This window comes from Bos grunniens, chromosome 20, assembly GCF_055505025.1.
Source record: "Bos grunniens cultivar Pamir isolate PY7600 chromosome 20, Bosgru_T2T1.0, whole genome shotgun sequence".
Classification (NCBI taxonomy): Eukaryota; Metazoa; Chordata; class Mammalia; order Artiodactyla; family Bovidae; genus Bos; species Bos grunniens.
Window position 1 is genome coordinate 21,055,075 of NC_141184.1, and position 12,109 is coordinate 21,067,183.

The following is a 12,109-nucleotide window of genomic DNA, read 5'->3' on the forward strand; positions in this document are numbered from 1 at the left end:
CAGAGAACAAATTGCCAACATCTGTTGGATCATTGAAAAAGCAAACTGTGGAAAATTCTTCAAGAGATTGGAATACCAGATCATGTGATCCGCCTCCTGAGAAGTCTGTATACAGGTCAAGAAGAAACAGTTAGAACTGGACATGGAACAACAGACTGGTTCCAAATTGGGAAAGGAGTACATCAAGGCTGTATATTGTCACCCTAATTTTTAACTTGTATACAGAGTACATTATATAAAATGCCAGGCTGGATGAAGCACAAGCTGGAATCAAGATTGCCAGGAGAAATATCAATAACCTCAGATATGCAGATGACACCACCCTCATGGCAGAAAGCAAAAAGGAACTAAAGAGGATCTTGGTGAAAGTGAAAAAGGAGAGTTAAAAAGTTGGCTTAAAACTCAGTATTCAGAAAACTAAGATCATGGCATCCAGTGCCATCACTTCATGACAAATAGATGGGGAAACATTGAGAGACTTTATTTTTGGGGGCTCCAAAATCACTGCAGATGGTGACTGCAGCCATGAAATTAAAAGGCTTGCTCCTTGGAAGAAAAGCTATGACCAACCTAGACAACAGATTAAAAAGTGGAGACATTAGTTTGCCAACAAACATCCATCTAGTCAAAGCTATGGTTTTTCTACTACTTATATATGGATGTTAGAGTCGGACTATAAAGAAAACTAAGCACTGAAGAATTGAAGCTTTTGAACCGTGGTGTTGGAGAAGACTCTCGAGAGTCCCTTGGACAGCAAGGAAATCAAACCAGTCAATCCTAAAGGAAATCAGTCCTGAATATTCATTGGAAGGACTGATGCTGAGGCTGAAACTCTGATACTTTGGCCAGCAGATGCGAAGAACTGACTCACTGGAAAAGACTCTGATGCTAGGAAAGATTGAAAGTAGGAGGAGATGGGGATGACAAAGGAAGAGATGGTTGGATGACGTCACTGACTCAATGGACATGAGTTTGGACATGAGGCTCTGGGAGTTGGTGATGGACAGGGAAGCCTGGCGTGCTGCAGTCCATAGGGTCTCAAGGGATCGGACATGACTGAGCAACTGAACTGAACTGAAGTAACCAAATATGAGACTATATAGCCTTCACTTTAACAGTTCTTCCAGTCCTTTGCATTGGCTTATTTGCATATACCTTGGATGGAATGCTTATAAGCAAATGAAAAATGAAGATGTGGAAAGGTTTCCTTCTGGTATATTCAAATTCTGACACATCAGATCACATCATTTAGAAGGAACCCATTAAAATCAATTATTGTGCATGGAATGTAGGTAAGCAAAACAAAAAGCAGACATCTTGGGTTTACTGAATATAGTCATAATTATCCTGAGAATTGACTCATTTCCTCAAAATGTATACTTTTCAAAACCTTTTGTACTCTATCAGCATCCACAATATATCCATTATATAAAAAGTGAAAGTGTTATTTGCTCAGTTATGTCCAACTCTTTGTGAACAATGGACTATAGCCCTCCAGGCTCCAGTGTCTAAGGAATTCTGCAGGCAAGAATACTGGAGTGGGTAGCCTTTCCCTTCCCCAGGGGGTCTTCCTAACCCAGGGATCAAATCTGGGTCTCCTGTACTGCAGGCAGATTCTTTATATTTTGTAGTTTTAATCATGAAATATGAGAAGTATTAATAATGGAACTTTTTAGGTCTATGTGATGATGTGTGTGTATATATATAATCAATGAATTGAAATAGCCAATATCCATTTCTTACAGTTATCATGAGATTATATTCTGTTTTCCTTAATGATAAGTGTTATCATTCTCCTTAATGATAATAAGTGTGTTCTCTATCGAGAATACTAATCACACACTTACATACAGGAGACATTTCTTTGTGTCAGAATACTAAATATACTTTTCAGCATGTACTTGTTTACATATATAGGAATGCTTTTTCCTTTATATTACTAAACACCATAACAATGAGGAAAAATATTATATTTTTCTTGTATAAGGCTCCTAATTCCTTATAGTAGGATTGCATAAGTGTCTCGTGTGTTCACATCTGTTTTATTTCTGTACTCAATTGGCCTCAAATGTACTTGATTACATAATTCTCTGTAATTAATTATTTTTGGACAAGTTATTATAGTATAATATAGCACAGTATAGTAAAATGCTTACTTTTATCAATAGAGACATATTGACAGACAAATCTAAAGAACAATCATAAAGAGTAGCCTTTTCACTCATTCAGTGACACCAAGACTTACTGAATTACAAATAAATGTATTTATAAGCCTAATGCATGGCTAATGTATGTCATTTACAAATCTGGGATTAACACAAAAAACTCCGATGTATTCATTCAGTGTAGATAGTATCACAGGAAGGCAACTCTTTACTTCTGTATTAAAAACAAATACTTGGATGAAACCACATGTGTAGGGATCAATTCTAAATTTATTAGTTAGTAACTATATAACAATAAATGAGCAGTTGCTCTTTTGTCAAATTATTTTTCTACTTTGGTTTCACTAATCCTTACACAGGTCTTTGGAGGTAAATAATGGCTAGCAAATGAAAACCTCTGTCAGCTTCTCAGTGGTTCTCATATTTTCTAACTTTTGAAAACAACTAAACCAATAAAACACAGCAATTAAAAACAAAAACATATCTGGGGGATAAGTTTAGCACTTGCTAGACTTTTCTAAAATAAAGTTTTTTTAAATAATAATATTAAATTATATACATTGAAACATTATAAATGAAAAAAATAAGCAATAAACATTTAAACAAAATTTAAAAATGAGGCATTATATTTGTTTTATGAATTCCCTTAATATATCTTCAAATTTTTACATTACTCAATGCATAAAAATTATGCCACTAAATAAGTTCAATTTTCTTCACCCTTTTTCTATCTCTCTCCAGAATAAATAAATAAAACAGGCACATTCCAAGCCAGATAACTATAATAAGATTCAGTTTCTCAAAAGGGCATTCAACAGACAAGAAGTTATATAGAGGCACAGATTGCAATGTCACTATCTGATAAATTATGCTGATACACTTAAGCAATTTAAATAATTTAGAGGAATAACAAGGGGATTTAGTCCTTTGGCTAAAACCCTGAATAATTATTAATCCAATAACTTTAAATCTCTTTTTAACTGCATGGTTCCAGATATAGTACAATAAAGCAGCAGTAAGTTTCAAATTATAAAAGCATTTGAAGGAGAAAGTTTTGAAGATTAATATTTTAATATATTTATAAAGGTAAAAGAAAACATTTTGATCTTAGATGAAAAGTAAATATTTCCTACATTTTTTCAAAATATTTCTTCCAGTATGAATAATATTTGGGATATCTTTTGCTCTTGGGCAGTAAAAATTGAAATAATGGTATATACATACAGGCTTTATGCTGACTTTTTCAATAAATGTCAACTGAGTACTAAGTACAATTGTGTTAGAGTGACAAAATTTCTTATCACTGCAAACGCCTTCATACAGAAAAAAAAAAGAAAGAAAGAAGAAAAAAAAGCACAATTTAAAATGAACAAAAGGAGAGAAAAAATAAAGATTTCCAGTTGATCATCTAATGCATAACGCTTTTTTGAATATATTGTTTTATTAATTTTTGGTTCTGTTGTCATGGGATGAAGCTTTTCAATGTCACTGCCTGTCTTATAAAAACCAATATAATACTTGATAAGAAGCAAATAACATTGACAGAATAAACAACCATTTTCAATAATTAGTGAGGGGAATTATGCACCTCTTTCAGGTTAAGGAAATCTGAAACTCCTTGTTTAGGATGCAATGTGAATGTCTCTTTGCAGGAAGCACATCACATTTCTCATTTCATTTCTCACCTCATTAACTCCCTTGACAAAAGATGTATGCAGATTTTGGAAGGGTTCAAAGTCTTTCCTTTGAAAGTCTCAGATACTATGAACTGTACGAATGGGAGTGTCTATCAATTTCACTTGGATAAGAAGCATTTTTCAAAAATAATATTTTTCTTAGGGTTCTACAAATTCTTAAGATCTTACTGTGTGTCTGAACAACTCTACTTTTGAATGAAATAGAAGAAATATAATTAGAAAATAACTTTGAAAATTAAGTGATTTGTTATATTCAAATGACACAATTTGGAAACATTGTAATTAACTTTTCACTCAATACTATTTTATCCTCTTAATGAAGAAAACTACTAGAATGGCTAAAGAGGAAGAGTACTTTTTTTAATTAAAGTTATATGTACCTGCTTCTTTGAATGAGCAATAAGTAATATGGAGATGTAATGGAAGGGTATCAATGCTACATGAAGATCCTAACACATTGTTTAGTTCAATAATATGGACAATATTGCAATTTTATTTTATTGAGAGTCATGCTATTGTTAATCTCAGTGACTTCGTACACCTACTTTTTAAATACCTACAAAACTCACTGATTACCAAACAATGAAATTATAATGCTAACTACTTGAAATTAGAATGAACAAAACATCCTTAGCAACTTCCTTTTTAATTACAGAAATGGTTGGAAGTATTTCACAATTACCATTTCTATGACATCTCTTGGAAATGATAATAACCTCTTTCAAAGCTCACTGAAGTCAATGAATAATAACTTTACAAGAATACCCTGCATAATTGCTTACCTCTTTCTAAGCTAAGTGACCTCCCAAGTTAGTAGCAACAAAATATGTAGCATATTCTTATCACACATCAGGTATCAGATTTATATTAATATCCTTTTATGAATAAATATGTAAAAACTAAAAATCACTGTGGCCAAACAGAAATATGGATTTAAGTTCCTTCTAAAGTCTGCTCATTCAGAGTCCTCTTTTGGTACAGACAACCTCTCTTTATCCAGTTGCTGAAGCCAAATCTAAGGAGAACACATTTATGCGTGTTTTTTCACCTTTCATATCTGTTCATTTTAGCATATTTTTCCAAATCTAGTGCGTTGTTGTTGTTGCTGTTTTTTAATTTGCTGCATCTGTTCTTAGCTGAGGCATGAAGGATATTTCATTACTGAGTAGTCTCTCTAGTTGCGACACACAGGCTCAGTAGTTGTGTCATGCAGAGTCTAGAATGTGCGGGCTCAGTAGCTGTATAATTCAGGCTTAGATGCCCAGTGGCACGTGGAATCTTAATTCCCTGACCAAGCACCAAACCCACGTCCCCTACATTGCAAGGTTCCCTGGGCCACTGGGGAAGTACCCCTCAACTCTAAACTCATATTCTTACTGTGTCCATTTTTTCTGTCTCTCTTAGTATTACATAATTTTGCACTAGGAATATTGCAAAAAATTTCTTAACTTATTTTGCCTCCATTTCTGCCCCATATTACTTGGCTGGTCAAATAATTTAAAATATAAATTACATGATGGAATTTCTCATATTAAAATCCACCAGTGATTTCTATCTTATTTCACAGAAAATTCAATTCTGCCTTCACTAATAAATTTTGATTTACTAATCTGGAAGACTTGCTTACTGCTGTGAACTTATAGTCATTGGTCTTGCTATTACAGTTTTCATTAATCCATGAATATTTGATATTTAAAATTATTGTGCAACCCAAAGTAGGTGAGACATTTAACAGTTTGAATATGAGATATCAGTATAGAAGTAAAATATGAAGCAAAAAATGAAAATCCTACTTTAAAAAATTCTTAAATGCATATTCAATGTAAACTAAATGCAGTTGTTAATACATAATGTATTCCATGAATTCCCTACAATCTCATTAAAACTTGCATTCCATGGGGGTGGTACAGAAGGGAAATGTGAATTAACCTTTATTTTAGACTTCAGAGATTCTGCCTATCAAGGCCTAGTTTTTGAATTTTAAAAAAAATTCTAGATGATTTCAACAAAAGCCAAAGATTGAGAACAATGCTGTAAAGGATACACAAGAAAAGGTCAATTATAGAAATTCATACGTTATTTTATGGATTTCAGTGTAGAAGTTTGAGACAGAGATAGCAATTTGGAAATGATCAGCACATAAATAACATTTAAAACCATGGGGATAGTTGAAATTACCTATATTGCATGGGATGAAACAGCAGTGCCAGAACTGAGGCCAGTATTTCCAGTTGGCTTCTAGGAGCCCCTAGAAAGACAGGGACACTGGGAATGTGATGTAGTTTTAATTCTGGCAATGAGTTTAGTTTCCCAGGTGGTGCTAGTGGTAAAGAACCAGCCTGCCAATGCAGGAGATGAAAGAGTAGCAGGTTCTGTCCCTGGGGGAATGGCAACCCACTCCAGTATTCTTGCCTGGAGAATCTCATGGACAGAGAAGCCTGGCAGGCTACCGTCTATAGGTTCTCACAGAGTCGGACATGACTGAAACGACTTAGCACACACACAATGAGTTTGGAAAGTTACTTTTAAATCCTTAAAACTTTACTTTGTGAAATGAGGCAAATCTCTTCAAAACACCTATTTTATTTTTGTTGCAATTTTTAAAAATTTTATTTTATTTTTAAACTTTACAAATTGTATTAGTTTTGCCAAATATCGAAATGAATCTGCCACAGGTATACATGTGTTCCCCATCCTGAACCCTCCTCCTTCCTCCCTCCCTATACCATCCCTCTGGGTCATCCCAGTGTGCTGGGGACCAGCCCCGGGTGATCCAGGGTATTCAAAGCGGGGACGGCGTCAGTGACCTATTTATTTAAATATTTTATCAAAGATATAAAGAGTAATAGGATGAGGATAGCTCAGTAGGAAAATTCAGTGGAGAAAAGAGGCTGAGTAGCTTGGTTTACGCGGGAGACCAATAAAACTTCAAGACAAGAAGTTTGAACCACTTACGTAGGCCGCAGGCGTCCTTCCGTTCTCCCGAAGGAGAGGAGACACCGAGGCCTCCCTGGTCGGATCTTAGAAGCCCAGGCATGATTAGCAAGCATGGTGGGTTCCGCGCTCCAGATGGAGACTCAGCCAGAATTTGAGAGAGAGAGCGACATGGGGAGACCAAGTTTCGGTGAACAAGACCCGCACTTTATTTTCCAAAGTAGTTTTTATACCTTAAGTTGTGTATAGAGGATAATGGGGGAAGGGGTGGAGTCATGCAAGGACAGCAGTTCCTGGTCCTAATCGAAGCCAGGCTTTCAAACTTATCATATGCAAAAGTTCAGGTGAATTACATTATCTTCTGGCCAGGAGGCCTGTTAACATTTTAAGAAACTTAACTTTCTCTAAAGGTGATTATTTCAAAGTCAGGCACCAGCCTCCAAAAAAGCACTGGACAAAGCTGCATTCCTATAGTGCAAAGGTGAGGTGGGCTCAATCAAGAAAAGAATTAACTCAAGGGTCCAAGGTTACAAACATTGAGGCTACTACTTACATTTCTATACACCCATTATATCAATCAATACACTGCCAAGGACAGAGTAGGTAAGGAGTATGGAGACTTAGCAGCAAACATTGGCCCAATAAGTGAAAAAACCTTTCACCAATACAATTTCTAATCAATCTTTTAACTACTCAAAGGAATCTGTGTTTAGACAGTTTAGAACATCTCCTGCCTCTCACAGTTGGGAGGCTCTGAACAATCACATGTGGCCAGAAAAACCTATTCAGGCAGGCTAGAGGATTTCCAAAGGAGTTTGTAGGTTGAAACACTGTTACACCCAGGAATTATTAACTGGAGCTGTAAGCTAACTCTTTTTTCAGAGAGAGGTAGTGGGGGACAGCCCCCTGTAAAGTCAGAGGTGTAGGTGAGAGCACAAAGCAGAAAGTAGGCAGACTCTGGTTTTGGGGGGTAGATGCTCGAGAATTTCCAGGGGGACTCCTGAGGCTTGATCCTGCCTTTGCCTATGCCGAGCCTCCTTCCTCATGACCTTTGTCATGGGCGGAGTTCCTCACGCTGGCTCCCGGCAGTGATAGAATTCCAGTTGAGCTATTCCAGATCCTGGAAAATGATGCTGTGGAAAGTGCTGCACTCAATATGCAATATGCACTCAATATGCAGGCTCCCGGCACCAGTGCACTAGCCCTAAGCATCCGGTATTGTGCATCGAACCTGGACTGGCAACTCATACATGATATTATACATGTTTCAATGCCATTCTCCCAAATCTTCCCACCCTCTCCCTCTGCAACAGAGTCCATAAGACTGTTCTATACATCAGTGTCTCTTTTGCTGTCTCGTACACAGGGTTATTGTTAGCATCTTTCTAAATTCCAGATAAATCCATGCACATATGGACACCTTATCTTTGACAAAGGAGGCAAGAATATACAATGGATTAAAGAAAATCTCTTTAACAAATGGTGCTGGGAAATCTGGTCAACCACTTGTAAAAGAATGAAACTAGAACACTTTCTACCACCATACACAAAAATAAACTCAAAATGGATTAAAGATCTAAACGTAAGACCAGAAACTATAAAACTCCTAGAGGAGAACATAGGCAAAACACTCTCTGTTGCAATTTTAAATAAAAAAATTCACTCCAATTTATTAGCTTTATCATTCTTTTGAAATATTTGTTTTTGAGTCATGAGAATATGTATTCTTTAATAAAGATCTGTGATAAGAGTATAATTAATTAGGGGGGAAAACTAAGTGAAAAAAAGAGGAAGTAATAAACAATGTCCACAGAAGCTAAGTTCAGCACACTTTAAAAAGTGCTGGTTTATGTCTAATAACTGGCTCTCCAGGAAAAGAAAAAAAAAAAAGATGAGGAATATATGCCAATTTCTGTTCTGTAACTTTCAGCAGGTTTCATCAGAGTTGGTTAGAAACATATAATTGCATTCTATTATATAGTATTTCTGCCAAAAAAGTAATAGATATAAAACAACATCAAACACAGAGAATATATTGTTAAATGTAGTAAAATATTAGAAACAAATGAGTTTTTATTACTAGCTTCATATAATTAGTACAATGGAAACAGTGTCAGACTCTATTTGGGGGGCTCCAAAATCACTGCAGATGGTGATTGCAGCCATGAAATTAAAAGACGCTTACTCCTTGGGAGAAAAGTTATAACCAACTTAGATAGTATATTCAAAAGCAGAGATATTACTTTGCCAACAAAGGTCCATCTAGTCAAGGCTATGGTTTTTCCAGTGGTCATGTATGGATGTGAGAGTTGGACTATAAAGAAAGCTGACTGCTGAAGAATTGATGCTTTTGAACTGTGGTGTTGGAGAAGACTCTTGAGAGTCCCTTGGACTGCCAGGAGATCCAACCAGTCTATCCTAAAGGAGATCAGTCCTGGGTGTTCAGTTGGAGGACTGATGTTGAAGCTGAAACTCCAATATTTTGGCCATCTGATGTGAAGTACTGACTCATTTGAAAAGACCCTGATGCTGGGAAAGATTTAAGGCAGGAGGAGAAGGGGACGATGAAGGTTGAGATGGTTGGATGGTATCACCAACTCAATGGACATGATTTTCGGTAAACTCCAGGAGTTGGTGATGGACAGGGAGGCCTGGTGTGCTGCAATCCACCGGGTTGCAAAGAATTGGACATGACTGAGCAACTGAACTGAACTGATGTAAAGAGACAGAAAATATTCCATTTGCTATAAATCCAGAAAACTTCAATTCAGTTGGCATTATTTTTTCCAAAATAGTGCCATCAACATATCAAAAATCTCCAAAGAAAGTTAAGAAACCAAAAAATAAAGAAGGAAAAGTTAAAAAAAAATAGTAGCACACTGATAAGATAATGTGAAGGTATGTGTTCAGTTCAGTTCAGTTCAGTTCAGTCACTCAGTCATGTCTGACTCTTTGTGACCCCAGGGACTGTAGCCCACCAGGGTCTTCTGTCCATGGAATTGTCCAGGCAAGAATCCTGGAATGGGTTGCTATTTCCTTTTCCAGGGGTACTATATAATATGTGTTCATAAATTAAATAGCACAGAGCTTGACATGTAACAGTTACCCAATAAAATTATTGATTTGTTGATAAAACTATGCCCTGCTTCTTTAACATCTAAAAGTCTTTCAATGGAAAGACTTTTCAATGGAGTATTTCTGTAGAAGACGTTGAAATCTATGAAGGTTAAATCTCATTTGAGTTATATTCATGATATAAATGAATTAGCTCATACCGGTTTCAATTGTGACATAATTTATGTAAAATCCTGACATATTGCGTCCAATTTAAGATGCATGTCACCTAGAAATACAGTCTCTGCATGATTGATTTTTGCTAGAGCTTCAAAATAAAAAGACAAACATGATAATCATAGCAAAAGAGATCAAGAGGGTGTATGACAGTTTTGAGTATGTTTGGGAGCTCAACCTGATTAATTGAACTGAATTATTAATGGATTTTTTGTTGTTGTTATTGGTGTTCAGTCTCTAAGTGTCTGACTCTTTGTGACCCTATGTACTGAAGCATGCCAGACTCCCCTGTCCTTCACTATTTTCCAGAGTTTGTTCAAACTCTTGTCTATTGAGTAGGTGATGCTATCTAAGTATTTCATCCTCTGAAAGCCCCTTCTCCTTTTGCCATCAGTATTTCCCAGCATCATTTTTTTTAAGAACCATGGAAGTGATTTTTTTCTAAAGTAAAAGCAAACCAAGGTAAACTTATCTTCTAAAATTTCTGAGTCCTTTCCATGACATGAAAACTATCAGAGACCTTGGATATTGTTCTGAAACTTTGAGCATGAATGGAATTCATCCAAAACCAAGTTATTTTTCTTTGCCAAAAAAGTGCCCTTTGTAATTTCCAGGGGATATATTCAAATGCCCCTTGCTTGTACTAGTTTCCTGAGGATGCCGTGACAGAATGCCACAATCTGGGTGCCTGACAACAACAAACTTATGGTCTCTTAGTTCTGAAATGAAGGTGTCAGCAGGGCCATGCTCTCTTTGATATCTTTAAGGGAGAATCCTTCCCTGCCTCTTATTAGCTTCAGGTGGTTTTCTAGCAGATCTTGGAATTACTTGGCTTACAAATGCATCACTCCAATTTCTGCCTTTATTGTCATATGGCTGTCTTTTCCCTGTGTGTTTCTATCTTCTCTTATAAAGACACTATAATGACCTCATGTTTAATTAATTATATGTGCAAAAAGCTCTACTTCCAATAAAGCCACATTCATAAGTACTCTGTATTAGGACTTCAATGTAACCTTTTTTCAGACACAATTCACCTTATAAAGACATCTTACTAAGTATATCTCATTCTGTCTTTAAAAGAGGAATAAATACCCTTGGATGTACCATAGATTTTAGCTGACAGTCTAACTATTTCAGATTTAATTATACGGTTGTGTCTGTGTGTGTGTACTCAGTCATGTCCAACACTCTGTTATGCTGTGGACTGTAGCCCACCAGATTCTTCTGTACATGGAATTCTCCAGGCAAGAAACTGGGGCAGATTGCCATTTCCTTCTCCAGGTGATCTCAACCTTGTGATTGAATCTGGGTCTCTTGTATCTCCTACATGGGCAGGCAGATTGTTTCCCCCTGAGCTATCTAGGAAGTCCCAATTATACAATTATGGTTACATAATTAATAGTTATGAATTTTGAAAAATGTACCATCCCCAAATTGATATTATCCATTTCATATATAATAAATAATGCATCCTTTTAGATATTTTAGTGATGCATTTTAGTTTATAGTTATATTTCTATGACACTCACTTTATACACAAAAAAATTGTATTTAATGTGAGGAGCAAAACAGTTTCCATTCTGTTACTCATTTTAATTTATTTCAGTAATAGTTAATCATGTTTCCTGTTCATCTCAACTTTAAAAACCCCTAATGACAGAAAACATCCTTTAAAAGAAATCTGTTAAAGCCTGTTTCCTTCCATGCACCTTGAATAAGTATATACATCTAGTAGCACCATAAAAAAGTTGATGGGACTGTAATGAGATCATTAACTTTATTGCTACAATCATGGTATTAGGATAAAATATACCCTAACAACAGAAGTAGTATCCAACTGTTTCAGGTGTCTAAGAATTTTCACAGTACAATATACAATCCTTTGTTACTAAAATTAACTACTTTTCATCTTTTAGTTTTTCATTTTAAAAGAACACTTCATCAGATGAGTTCATGAAGCAGATTTTCTTATTTACACATCTTGTGTTTGGTTTGTTTGATGCATGAAATAAAGTTTAT

At 35.7% G+C, this 12,109-nt stretch overlaps 1 protein-coding gene and 1 long non-coding RNA gene across 3 annotated transcripts in view; both read right to left on the reverse strand.

Moving 5' to 3' along the window:
* The window catches only part of LOC147350153 (uncharacterized), a 35,511-nt gene extending 28,344 nt beyond the window's left edge, over positions 1-7,167 (reverse strand). Inside the window, exon 1 of the long non-coding RNA XR_015149189.1 lies at positions 6,818-7,167. This is a non-coding gene — a long non-coding RNA (uncharacterized LOC147350153). The remainder of the gene's footprint in view (positions 1-6,817) is intronic.
* Positions 1-12,109, reverse strand: part of CDH12 (cadherin 12) — a 1,181,755-nt gene that overhangs the window by 744,861 nt on the left and 424,785 nt on the right. The gene's annotated exons all lie outside the window — the stretch shown is intronic.